Genomic DNA, 15,000 nt, shown 5'->3' on the forward strand with positions numbered 1-15,000 from the left:
GCTGTCTGGCACCTTTAACCTGGTATTACTGTACTGTCTGTCACCTTTAACTAGGTATTGCTGTGCTGTCTGTCCATTTTATCCAGGTATTACTGTGGTGACTGTCCTTTTTATCCAGGTATTACTATGCTGTCTGTCTCCTTGAACCAGGTATTACTGTGCTGTCTGTCCTCTTTAACTAAGTATTACTGTGGTGACTGTCCCTTTTATCCAGATATCACTGTGGTGACCGTCCCTATTACCCAGTTATTACTGTGCTGTCTGTCCCTTCTATCCAGGTATTACTGTGGTGACTGTCCCTATTATCCAGGTACTAGCTGACCAACCCAGTGCTGCCCAGGAAAACTCTGAATGACAACCGATAAACTCTCTCTCTCTCTCTCTCTCTCTCTCTCTCTCTCTCTCACCCTCCCTCTCTCTCTCTCTCTCTCTCTCACTCTCTTTCTTCTCCCTAACACCCTATATTCTATCTCTCTCTCTCTCTCTCTCTCTCTCTCTCTCTCTCTCTCTCTCTCTCTCTCTCTCTTCTCTCTCTCTCTCTCTCTCTCTCTCTCTCTTCCTTTCCTGTTAAGATAGTTGGTTCAGTTACATTGCCCAGCATTTTTAACATTTTATATTTCACCCTTTCTCACCTATAATTCCTATCTGGGCTAACCTTGGATTTAAAAGGCATCAGGAGTGTTACTATTCATCTCAGCAACCTCAAAAACTATGGATTAGACACTAATATCTACCGTTTTTGGTTATTTTAACAAGTCACCCCCTTCCACCCACTCCTCCTTCAGTGCCAGTGATGTCTTACCCCCCACAGTTTTCTTTTCCAGATAGTAAGTCATATGTATACCGAAAATGATAAATTCGTAGAGTTTATTTAGTAATTATAAATCTACAGGCAGAACCAGCCCGTTTCAAGGAAGCCCTTCCCACCCCCAACCTCTTTGATGTCCTTTGGTGCTAGTAATGTCTTACCACTATAATATTCTTTTCCAGATAGTAAATCATATGTATACCAAGTTTGGCTGAAATTGCTCAGTGCATTTCAGAGTTATGCTGGAACATACACACACACACATACATACATACATACATACATTTTTATTATATAGACTAGCTGACCAACCCAGTGCTGCCCAGGAAAACTCTGAATGAAAACCAATAAACTCTCTCTCTCTCTTTTCTCTCTCTCTTCTCTCTCTCTCTCTCTCTCTCTCTCTCTCTCTCTCTCTCTATCTCTCCTCCCAACACCCCTCTCTCTCTCTCTCTCTCTCTCTCTCTCTCCCAACACCCCCTCCCTCTCTCTCTCTCTCTCTCTCTCTCTCTCTCTCTCTCTCTCTCTTTCCTGTTAAGATAGTTGCTTCAGTTACATTGCCCAGCATTTTTGACATATTATATTTCACCACTTCTCATCCCCCATTCCTATTGGGCCTGAACTTGAAATTAAAGGGCATCAGGAGTGTTTCTATTCATCCTAGCAACCTCAAAAACTATGGATTAGACACTAATATCTGTAATTTTTTACATTTTATTTTTCAACCCTTTTCATGCCACCCTCTTATCGGGGCTGAACTTGGACTTAAAGGGCTTCAGGAGTGTTACTATTCATCTCAGCAACCTCGAAAACTATGGATTAAACACTGATATCTGTCATTTTCAGTTATTTTTACTTGTCACCTCTTTCCCACTCCTTCTCACCCATCCCTATTGGGGCTGAATTTGGACTTGAAGGGCATCAGGAGTGTCACTATCCATCTCAGTGACCTTGAAAACTATGGATTATACACTAATATCTGTCGTTTTCAGTTATTTTTACATTACATCCCTTCCCACCCCCATCTCACCACCCTCCCTATCGGGGACGAGTTTGGACTTAAAAAGGCATCGGGAGTGTCACTATTCATCTCAGCAACCTCAAAAACTATGGATTAGACACTAGTAGATAGTAAGTCATGTATACCAAGTTTGGTTGAAATTACTCAATGCATTTCAGAGTGTATGTGGAACATACACACACACACACACCTCCATTTATATATATATATATATATATATATATATATATATATATATATATATATATATATATATATATAGATTACTGTGGTGACTGTTCCTTTTATCAAGGTATTACTGTGATGTCAGTCACCTTTATCCAGGTATTGTGGTGCTGTCTGTCCCTTTTATCCAGGTAGTACTGTGGTGACTGTCCCTTTTATGCAGATATTACTGTGGTGACTGTCCTTTTTATACAGATATTACGGTGCTGTCTGTCCTTTTTATCCAGGCATTACTGTGGTGACTGAAAAGCATATTTAATATATTTCTGTGGTCTCAAGTATATGAAATGAAGTATGATAAACAACCTTTAACCAAGTATTACCGTGTTGTCTGTCCTTTTATCCTGAAATTATTGTGGTGACTGTCCCTTTTATCCAGGTATTACTATGCTGTCTGTCCCCTTTAACCAGGAATTACTGTTTTGTCTGACCCCTTTACCTAGGTATTACTGTGCTGTGTGTCCCTTTTAGCCAGGTATTACTGTTGTGAATGTCCCTTTTATCCCGAAATTACTGTGGTGACTGTTCCTTTTATTCATGTATTACTATTCTGTCTGTCCCCTTTATCCAGGTAATACAGTGTTGACTGTCCCTTTTATCCAGGTATTATTGTGGTGACTGTCCCCTTTGTCTAGGTATTATTGTGGTGACTGTCCCTTTTATCCAGGTATTACTATGCTGTCTGTCCCCTTTAACCAGGTATTAATGTGCTGCATGTCCCTTTTATCCATGTATTACTGCGCTGTCTGTTGCCCCTTTAACCAGGTATTATTGTGCTGTGTTCCATTTATCCTAGTGCTATTATGCTGTCTCTCCACTTTAGCAAGGTATTATTGTGCTGCCTGTCCCTTTTATCCAGGTATTACTATGCTGTCTGTCCCCTATAACCTGGTATTATTGTGCTGTGTCCCTTTTATCTAGGTATTACTGTACTGTCTGACATCTTTAACCAGGCATTACTGTACTGTCTGTTACCTTTAACCAGGTATTACTGTGATGTCTGTCCATTTTATCCAGGTATTACTGTGGTGACTGTCCCTTTTACTCAGGTATTGCTATGCTGTCTGTCCCCTTTAACCAGGTATTATTGTGCTATCTGTCCATTTTATCCAGGTATTACTATGCTGTCTGTCCCCTTTAACCAGGTATTATTGTGCTGCCTGTCCCTTTTATCCATCGTATTACTATGCTGTCTGTCCTCTTTAACCAAGTATTATTGTGCTGTCTGTCCCTTTTATCCAGGTATTACTGTGTTGTCTGTCACCTTTAACCACGTATTACTGTGGTGTCTGGCCCTTTTATCCAGGTATTACTGTGGTGACTGTCCATTTTATCTAGGTGTTACTGTGCTGTCTGTCCCTTTTATCAAGGTATTATTGTTCTTACCTGTCTCTTTTATCCAGGTATTACTATGCTGTCTGCCCTCTTTAACAGGTATTACTGTGCTGTCTGTCTCTTTTATCCAGTTATTACAGTGCTGTCTGACATCTTTAACCAGGTACTACTGTACTGTCTGTCACCTTTTCCCAGGTATTACTGTCCTGTCTGTCCCTTTTATCCAGGTATTACCGTGGTGTCTGTCCCCTTTGACCAGATATTACTATGTGGTCTGCCCCCTTCAATCAGGTATTATTGTGCTGCCTGTTCCCTTTAGCCAGATATTATTTTACTGTCTGCCCCTTTTATCCAAGTATTAATGTGGTGACTGTCCCTTTTATCCAAGTATCACTGTGGTGACTGTTCCTTTTATCCAGGTATTACTGTTGTGACTGTCCATTTTATCCAGTTATTACTGTGCTGTCTATTCCCTTTATCCAGGTATTACTGTGATGTCTGTCCCCTTTATCCAGGCATTACTGTGGTGACTGTCATTTTTATCCAGGTATTACTATGCTGTCTGTCCCTTTAACCAGGTATCACTGTGCTGCGTGTCCCCTTTAACCAGGTATTACTATGCTGTCTGTCCCTCTTATGTAAGTATTACTGTGCTGTCTGACATCTTTAACAAGGTATTACTGTACTGTCTGTCGCCTTTTACCAGGTATTACTGTGCTGTCTGTCTCTTTAAATCCAGGTATTACTGTGGTGATTGTCTCTTTTATCCAGGTAGTACTATGTGGTCTGTCCCCTTTAACCAGGTAATATTGTGCTGCCTGTCCCCTTTAGACAGGTTTTACTGTATTGTCTGCCCCTTTTACCAAGTATTACTGTTGTGACTGTCCATTTTATCCAGTCATGACTGTGCTGTCTGTTTCCCTCATCCAGATATTACTGTGGTGTATGTACCTTTTATCCAGGTATTACTGTGCTCTCTGTCACCTTTAACCAGGTTTTATTGCACTGCATGTATCCCCCCGTTTATCCAGGTATTACTGTGGTAACTGTCTCTTTTATCCAGATATTTCTGTGGTGACTGTCCTTTTTTTATCCAGATAATATTGTTATGTCTGTCCTTTTTATCCTGATATTACTGTGGTGACTGCCCCTTTTTATCCAGGTATTACTGTGCTGTCTGTCCCTTTTATCGAGCTTTTACTGTGGTGGCTGAAAAGCATTTTCAGTAGTATGTTCGTATGGTGTCTAGTGCATGAAATGAGGTGTGATAAACCCTTAGAGTTTATTTACCACATAAGTTACAAAGGGGAGGGGGATGGGGGAAGGGAAAATGGGGTGGGATTATGGGTCTGAAACCTATCCTATTATCTAAGTTGGGTCAAATGATCGCCACGTGCCAGATTTCGTTTAGATCGGTCCTGCAGATCGGATTTCCATAATGCCCAAACATACAAACAAACATACAAAAATTCACTTATTTATATATATATATATATATATATATATATATATATATATATATATATATATATATATATATATATATATATATATATACATATATATTGTCACGAAGTGATCAAGCACCTGGTTATTACACAAATAATACCAAAAAGTTACCTCACTTCGACCAGATACTTGAAACCTCATAACAAATATATTTACTGTAGATTGAATACTCTAAAGGTACAGCGATCCCATAAAACTTACTTATCACTTGAGAAAATCAATGTAACTTTATCAAGTTATGGGTGAGGTAACAACTAACAAGCTATAAACAGACTACTGCAAAATGGGCATCACTTCAACAAACACTGTAACTGTTTCCCTGGTTCTATTTCACCTAGATATGTCTCAGGTGAACAAACGATATATCACTTACCTTGTACACATTCATTAATTTCTCTAATTACTGGTGGTCAAAATGAAATGCTGTGTTTTTAAAACTTTAAACAGACAAATTTATTTCTAAGTTCAAAAGTTATATGCAGAGTTCACAATCTCAAAAAGATTTACTGTTATCTGACAACAGTGTAAGATTTAAGTATTTCTTAATCAAGTTGAATTCACAAAACTTTAATTTATTAAGAAAGCAATTTGGTTAAGTAAGATTCAAACCATTAACTATTACTCAAGTTTTAAACATATACCTGATTAATTAAACTCTACACAAGTGTTCACCAAAATATTACTGACTGGAATCCATATAAGTATTCTCTGAAATCTCAAAAATAAGTATGCACTAACAAAATGCTGAGTAATCACCAGCACAAAACTTTGTAACACACTAATTATAAAATTAGAGTAATGTGATAACACAGACATAAGGATGAAATATGCAAAAATGGAAATATACCAACAGCAATTTCACTAAGACAAAAATATGTTTAAAGAATATATCAATCTTTCAAAAGATTACCTTCACTTTTTAAAAAGGTTAAACTCACGTCTTTCTAAGACTTTCTCAAAGACAACACTGCCAAGTCACAATGACATACACAATGATATATAATTAGCAGCAAGACACATTAGAACTCACTATAAGAGATATTATTCACCTCTTATCAAAATAATAATTCTCTTTTACCTAGAACATCACTTTAACTCTTAACATAATAAAACCCAGTAAACATTACCTTTTGTAAATATTACACCGGTATACACTTTCCACAATGCTTGCACAAAATAATACCCCAGATCACTCTTACAAAATGAATACACTTCTTGGGTGAGTTTAACAAAACTTTTACAAACCGGAAAGCAATCAGTATAACACCCTTATACATGAATGGTATGATTGAGAGAGAGAGGGAGACAAGCTTATCCCAGGAACCCCTTTTCCTGACTGAGTGTTTCTGGTTCAGTACTGCTCATTTATCTTCAAGACCTCCCAGAATACATGATACATAAATTGTACATACATTATACATACAGGTATACATGTATGGTATACATACAGGGCATTCTAAGGATTTCAGTTGAAGCTGATAGTGTTTTGCGGTCGAGGATTTTACACTGATTTCATAGAAGGTGATCGAAATGAATATTCACTAAACTCTTTACTAAATGAGGCAAAACCTTTAACCAAAGAAGACTCTACAGTTTACTTTTCTCCTCAGAAATGCATCATATTTCTTTGGTCTTTATCTCAACAGCGTGATATATCTAATTTCTTGAGCTATCTTGATAGAATGATCCGTCTCATTCTCCCTTCCAGAAAAGATCATAGCTCAAAGACCATTATCCAAAAGAGATAATACACTTAATTTTTTACTCGGACGAGAATCTTCATGTCCTGGTTTATCCACAAAGGATGCTATATACCTTATTATCCTTTACCGAGAGCTGTGCACACCTAATTTCTTACTGTTTATGCACAAAGAATGCTGAAGGATGTTGTTCCTTATCCTTCGCAGAGAGGAGTATACAACTTATTTTTTCTCGTTTATCCACAACGGATGCTATACTTATCCTTTGCAGAGAGGAAAATGCATCTTAATTTTTCCTGGTTTATCTGCGAAAGATAAGGTACAGCATCCTTTGAGGAATACATACCTTCTTTTTTCCCGGTTTGTCCACAAAGGATTCTATATCGCTTATCCCTCTGGGAAAGGTATATGCGCAGTGCGTTTGTCCTCCTTTCAATCTCCAGCACGCAGGGCTCACTGTGCCATGACGCATATCCCGTCATGCTAGACTTCCGCAGGATCACCTAATGGGAGCCAAAAGTCACTCCTTGTCTGTCAAGCGCGTCACGGAAGGCTGTCATTTAAGGTTTTATTTACAGTTTGCCATAAGATACGTATAATTCGTAAGTTTAAAGGGATTTGCATGAGTGATGTTAATTTTAATTTTTTTTTTTTAGAATCCTGCTGATATGATGTGAATTTCGCATCAAGGGAGGGAGGGCTTAAATGGGTTGAAATTTTTGTTTGTTTAAAAAAAAGCATTGTCATCTTTCTAAGTAATGGAATTTCGTAGTTGTTCTGTTCGTCAGGTCGTTCTAAATATGCAAATGCGATTCCAGCATCTAATACAAGGAAAACAGATTTCTCTATTAAGTCTTGAGATCAACGACTCATTTCTGTTTCATCAGTTAGCAAAGCTATGAATCTCTCTCTCTCTCTCTCTCTCTCTCTCTCTCTCTCTCTCTCTCTCTCTCTCTCTATATATATATATATATATATATATATATATATATATATATATATATATATATATATATATATATATATATATATATATATATATATATATATATATATATATATATATATTAGTATGTTCACGAAAGTCTGTCTGATGTGAAAATAAGAAATGAATCCGAAATTCTTAACAAATTTATACCATAAACCTCATGAACAAGTGCACGGAATCTCATTATAATCCACGAATCACCAACTCTGCAATCCATAGAAATGACGCGAATTAGCCAAGGAAATCATAGATGCCAGAAGCGAATGGTACAGAACGATCTTTGGATAAAAAATCACAAACGTCAAGCTTGGTCCATGTAGTCGAAGAGGCCCAGATTAAATGAGGAGAAAATTTTAGGCAAAATTTTGAAGTCGACGAACGAAGTTCGATTAACGTTAGGAGTGACGTGAAGTATAATGTATTTCGGGAAGTAAAAACGCTTGCAAATGCTATACTTACGGTGATGAGAGTGAGTATTGAAGTGTGTCAACTAAAATAATGTGATAAAGTATATAATGCCATTATTCGTCTGTTCCTTTCACAACATACCTTTAATTAGCGGGATATTTTTTGGATGTGAGACTGAAATCTCTCAAAGCGTGTATGCTTATCACGTCATTTGTCCTTCGTTGACGCTCATGTACTAAACTCTTTTTGATGTTTCGCCTTCCTCCTTTTTATTGCTATCTCTTTACTCAAAGGAGGAGGAGAAGAACCATCCAAGCGTGGAGAGAACGTAGTCTGTCAGGTCATTCTAATGAGTTTATCTTGGCGTCTCCATTCAGAGAGAGAGAGAGAGAGAGAGAGAGAGAGAGAGAGAGAGAGAGAGAGAGAGAGAGAGAGAGAAAGTGACGTCTGCATAAACATCGGGCATTTCCTTCTGCATGACTGACAAGGGCAAAATCAATACGCTATAGATGACAAGTACTTTTCCTTACTGATCGTATACCCAATCTTCGCTGGGTCTTATCTTTGCGGCATAAAAAACCTCCCCATCCAATGGCAACCGGCCTTCCAGATGACATCATGTAAAAGGGAGGTTCTGATTGGCCCGTAGGCCAGGTTCCCGGATCTGGGTTCGAGTTTTCAGAGGTGAAACCCGGCAACTTGGCCGTATGAACGCGAGTTTAAGAGAACCAGTGACATTTAGCGAAGGAAGCCAGGCGTACACTTTGAACGAACACCTTTCTAGTCTTAAATAATTATTTGGGTTCATTTAGAAACGTAATAAAATCTTATTGTTAATAAGGTATAGCACCCATGCGCGCTTTGCATATAAGTGCTTGTGAGTGTGTGTTTTTCTCCCTGAATTTACTTCTTTCAAAATTACTCCTTTGAAATTGCGTTCTTCATGTTTTTGTTTCTGTTCTCTGTTTGATATACTCTTGCGACTTTTCATATTAATAACCGGTCATTTTCCAAGATTTGTTTGCTGTGAGGATTATTTAAAAGTACCAAGAACGGATAAAATTCATCTATGAATCAACTCATAAAAATACAGTACAGAAATTAAAATTTTGCGCAATTATCCGCCCGTTTTCCTGTAGACTCTACAGTAAATATCGAAAAATTTTCTGTAATGACGCATGCTTAAATCTATAGATCGGCGCTTTGTGTTGATAAAAGCAATCATATTTGCCAAATCGTTTCAAGGTAAACTCTGCTAGGAAAAGGGCATGCGTACCCATGCATTGGTGCAGAGGCAAAGGCCGACCTGAAAGCTACATGGTGCCCCTGTAATCAGAAGGAAGCTGTGGTCCTTTGGGAAGCACGTATTAGTCATTCCAAAGCTTATGACAGGCCTAGGAAAGCAGAGAGCTTTCTAGTCCTGCTTCTCAACGGAAGAGAATTCGTTGATAATAAAGTCATTTCTGTTCTCTTTCGTGAAATGATACTCATCTGTCAAATTGTAGTTATACAATTTTTTCTTCAAATTCGCTAGTTTATAATTAATTACTTCGTTATTAGTGACCGAGTAATTTAATGTCCGGGGTTGTTGCTTAGTCTGTGTTCAATTTCCGGCTTGGATGAAAAGCATTTCTAATTGCACTGCAATCAGTAAGCAAGCCCGGTAAAGTACAACACACAACGAAGGCTTTTGTGTGCTTGATACAAAAGAGCAAATTACATACCAACTGGGAGAAAAAACATAGGAACGCACATGCAGTGCATCACAGAACAAAAGTAGGGATTCATAGCTTTGTCCCATTTTTTTTATCGGAATGCCTTTGTCATACCAATTTGAGTTATGCCTCTCTCTCTCTCTCTCTCTCTCTCTCTCTCTCTCTCTCTCTCTCTCTCTCTCTCTCTCTCGCCCAACGCCTGTCTGTTATAGTCAATTTCTCTCCATCAAAAAATCTATTCAGGACCAGTGTTCATCTCCTAAGTGTCCTCCTTTCGTACCAGAATCACGTACTTCCGGCCGAAAAACTAGAACGGCGGACAGGCGAACTATTAATGCGAGAATTACGATCGTGGTAACTCTGTTGACTGACCCAGCAATTTCAAGAGAGACCGATAGGTATTAAGGATACGAAGAGAATTTCAGTCTTTTATTTTCTGTTTGAATGGGGTTCTTTTGTTGCATGAAGGTTGGGATGTAATGAAATGGTTAGGGAGGCTTTGAAGGATGTTGTTACAACTCGACACCTAGTGTGGCATTGTGTTGTTATTGCTCACATATTATTATTATTATTATTATTATTATTATGACGCTGTATTCGGTGTGGAGTTATATTGTTAGTGTTCACATTATTAAAACTCCACATTCAGTGGCTTATATTGGCGTTGCTCATATTCTATCCTTATTTTAATAACTTGACTGGTCCGACTAAGTTCCGACAATAGAGCTTTGAAATCAGCAATTGTAGAACTTCGAAATCGGCGACGATAGAGCTTTGAAAGCGGCAATGATAGGGCATTAATATTAGCGACGATGGAGTTTTGAAACCGGCTACGATAAAGCTTTGAAACCGGCTACGATAAAGCTTTGAAATCGTCGACGATAGAGCATTGAAATTGGCTACGATAGAGCTTTGAAATCGTCGACGATAGAGCATTGAAACTGGCTACGATAGAGCTTTGAAATCGTCGACGATAGAGCATTGAAACTGGCTACGATAGAGCTTTGAAATCGTCGACGATAGAGCATTGAAACTGGCTACGATAGAGCTTTGAAATCGTCGATGATAGAGCATTGAAACTGGCTACGATAGAGCTTTGAAATCGTTGACGATAGAGCATTGAAACTGGCTACGATAGAGCTTTGAAATCGTCGGCGATAGATCATTGAAACTGGCTACCATAGAGCTTTGAAATCAGTACCGGTACGACTTTGAAACTAGCAATGATAGAACTTTAAAATCGATGACGACAGAGTTTTGAAACATTCGACGATAGAGCTTTGAAATCGGCGACGATAGAGCTTTGAAATGGGCGACGATAGAGCTTTGAAATAGGGGACTCGGCAGTTTCATTCATACCGCCGCAGCCATTCCCGATCATTAGGAAAAGTGATTAAAACAAAGCGATGTAAATAAGTTTAAAAAGGATAACTAAGTGATCCAGCGGAAGTCAGGGAATAGATGAAACTAAGCCTTCTTTTTAATATACCGCTAATTGAGTGCACCCGGATCAGATTTAAATCGATCAATCGACTGAATTTTTATTAATCTGATGCTTAAAGGTTAGCAAATGGCGGTTGTGTTGAAGCGTGGGGCATTTCTTTTACTTAAATTCGTAAAAATACGATTGTGTTATCCAATTATTATTATTATTATTATTATTATTATTATTATTATTATTATTATTATTATTATTATTATTCTTATTATTATCTTTGCTGTTCCATTGCTTCATTATTATTCTTTATGAAAACGAAAGAGAAAATAAAGATGTCGTGGCTTTTTAAAGTAGGTTTGTGAGACGCGCCTCGTGCTCTATGATTTCTCTTAAGCAAACACACAGGCACAGAACCAAACAGAGTTCGTGTTTGGGACTTGCGGATGCAGACGATGGGAAACGAGGAAATATCCATCATTAGAGCGAAGTATAATCATATTACAAGGTTCTCGGTTACCTTCAGCTGCTCAAACCACTTCTTTGTAGGCTATCAACAAACACAGGGCTGTGATTTTACCAGCCAACTTTGGTGGATTATATGCTATATCCTTTCATACATAAGGCAGACTAGGATACAAGGAATACTGGAAATGTTTTGTATTGTATACAATTTCCTTGCATTTGTTTAGGTCAAAATAAAATAAAAACACCTTTGATTGCATTGTCTGACATGTACCATGTATTTTCAAATATTTAAAGACAAAACGCAATAGAAATTACAGTAGCAGCAGCAGCAGCAGCAGCAACAGTAGCAGTAGTAGTAGTAATAGTAGTAGTCGTAGTAGTGTACATTATGTACTGTATCATTACATATATTTAAGAAACCATCTGAAGTTACAGTAAAGAAAATGAGCGAAATTCTTTATATTTACCCGATTCTGTAATCAATACCTGTTCGTCATTTTGAACACCATGTTCTAACATCAATGTATTTCTCTCACTTTACTGTTTAGCTTTGTTCTTTTATTCCTCCTGTTAGAGCACTTCCTGAAATTTCACGGGAAAGTATTTTTTTATAATTTCCTTTATTTTCAATCTACGACGAAATCTTCATGCTTGTGGGCTTGTCCTATATGAATAGGGTTCATCCTCTGAGTAATAATAATAATAATAATAATAATAATAATAATAATAATAATAATAATAATAATAATAATAATAATAATAATAATAAAAATAAAATACGCTACGTAAAGAACACTAATCTTAATTTTTGAGCCAAAGAGCGTTGATAATGAGGCTCAAAATGTTCAGATTTTTGTCCATACTCGGATATATTTCGTATGTAACCAGAAATACTCCTTACTACTTTACTGATCCCTACTACATTTCAATCAAGGACAGTTTTTCCATGGACTATGTTACTCTCATGTCCTTTTTATCAAACTCGCCTGTCGGAATTACATTTATATCCACAGTCTGAATCCAATATATTCCAAATTCAAACCACATTCTGTTTTGTCTTCGTTTAAACTATTAAATTTTTCAACTTATTCTTCCGTGTACTCTGTACTGACACATTATATGAAAGTCATTTACTCACTATTTCTCTTTCCCAAGTTTGTACCTGAATATTCCTTGGAGACAAAGTATTCTCTCTCTCTCTCTCTCTCTCTCTCTCTCTCTCTCTCTCTCTCTCTCTCTCTCATATGTAGTTGCGACCCTCACATACAGCAAACAAAAAGAAATTGTCTTCAATACGACGTGAATTTTCCCGAGAGAAGCCGAAGGAATAGCTCTACATCTGATGCATAAAAATAAAGGGTAAATGGTCACTGATATCATCTTTTCAAGAGTAGTCTTGTGACGATATCTCGGCCTATATAACAGTACTTTTTGTACCACACCATACATCGCTGGCTTTTTACAGAGATGGACTGTGATTGCAAGAGGATTATTATTCTTTGTTTATTGCATCCATTGACGAACTAGTGAACTAGCATCATCTAGAAATTTAAAAGGCAAGGAAAATACAGGGACACTTCAGAGCAATTTCCTCCTTCTTTTTTTTTTCTCTAGAAGCTCATTCCAGGTAATGATCCAAATAAATTTATTTTGAAATCTGCAGTATTATCTCTTTGCAGCAATGATCAGGAGGGTTTTGTTGGTTCTTTAACTCATTACACCGTTGTGGTTTCAGTTCAAAATTACAATATTTTTTTTTATTTACAGCAATTTCTTTTTCCTTAATTTATTAACATTGTCGTCCGGAAAAGTCTCTTGTGAGTATCAACTAAAATCAGCCCTGAAACATGCAATTCGACTTTCCTGACAAAACGCCGCTGATTTTCAGATCTCTTAAAGATTATCATTATCCCCTGACTATTTCCCGCAGTGAGAAAGACCCGACTTGATGAGTGAATTCGGAGAACGGCTGCAATCAAACTTGAAACAAAAACTGGAATCCATAATAATATATCTCTCGTTCTATTCATTTAAATGGTTTCATTACTCACGGCAACCGTTAATCATTGCATTTTCTTTGATTAAATCCTTTATTCCATCCTGTGTATTGCAATCTTTTTTTTTTTTACTGGTTGGGTGGACGGGCTGGGGAAGGGTGGGTGGGTGGGTGGGTGGGTTGGTTTATGCGAGGGAAGGGGATTACGTGGGGACCTGGGGAAGTGAGGAGGGATGTAACTGAGGGATATTCGAGACATGAATCAGACCAGCGCTCCAAAAGTCAGGTATTACGATTGTTTGTCCGGAAGTCACCTTGTTGCTACCAGGTATAAAAACATGTTTTCGTCTGGTCGTAATCGCCAGCCCGTCTGTACCCCAGTGAAGGCAGTAGACAGACAGTCCCGCTTTTTCTCTTTCTAAACCTCCTTTTTTTTTATTCTTCTTTATTATTCAGCTTTAAAAATAGGAAGTTCTAGTGTGGGGTTAACGTCCCTGCCTGAAGAATAGCAATAAACCCTAGGGAGCTGGTACAAGAGGCAAGGGTTATGAATGGGACTGACAGAAAGCAGAGTAGATTTTTATCATTTTAACATGTATTTTTTCCATCCACTCATTTATCAAAAAATGATTCAGTATTATTTAGTAGTCATCTCAGTAACTAATTATTTTCTTTAACATTTTTCCCACTTTTTCTTACTCATGTTTGAGATTTTACAAACTACATTGAAAGTCCACTCTTTGTCATTAATTCAACCCTTCTTTCATCAGAATTTTATTGAAATAGGTAAATTTTTAAAATGATTTCTTGAAATGTATCTTTTCCTTCCATTTGCGCCATCATCCTTTATGTGACTTAAATTTTTTCTTTATTATTTGCTTTGCAAACTGTTCTATGGGCAAAGGTTTCTTGGTAATTATTGCATTCAGTGCTGTTTTCATCATTCAAGTTTACCTTTTTCTCATTTTTCATGTGTTATTCTCCAAACGACTCCCATTTTCTATAACGATTTACTTCAATATAAATTGTCCTTAAATTCTCGTCTCATTCTCTTCGCTTATCATTTCTTTTCTCTATTGGTTGGTTTACGAACAATTCCAGATTCATCTAAGCATTTACTTCAGTGCTTCTCTCACCCTCTGCGTTTTTCTCATTTTTTCTTTTCCCTTTTTGGCAAGTATCCCACCATTTCTGGCTTCCAAACGAATTCGTCCTCAAAGAGAATATCCCGAAATTGCCCCAATTTTCCGCCACGTAGAAGCCGTTCGTTCGATCAGGAGTGTTTTTCCAGTTTCCAGTTGAAGATATTTCGCAATGGCAGGATTTGTCGAATTTAATTTTTTGGTCATTGCGGTTCATAGTAATGTTTCCTGTTGTGGGTTGCTTAATGCA

The sequence above is a fragment of the Macrobrachium rosenbergii genome, chromosome 42, assembly GCF_040412425.1.
Source record: "Macrobrachium rosenbergii isolate ZJJX-2024 chromosome 42, ASM4041242v1, whole genome shotgun sequence".
In the NCBI taxonomy this organism is placed as follows: Eukaryota; Metazoa; Arthropoda; class Malacostraca; order Decapoda; family Palaemonidae; genus Macrobrachium; species Macrobrachium rosenbergii.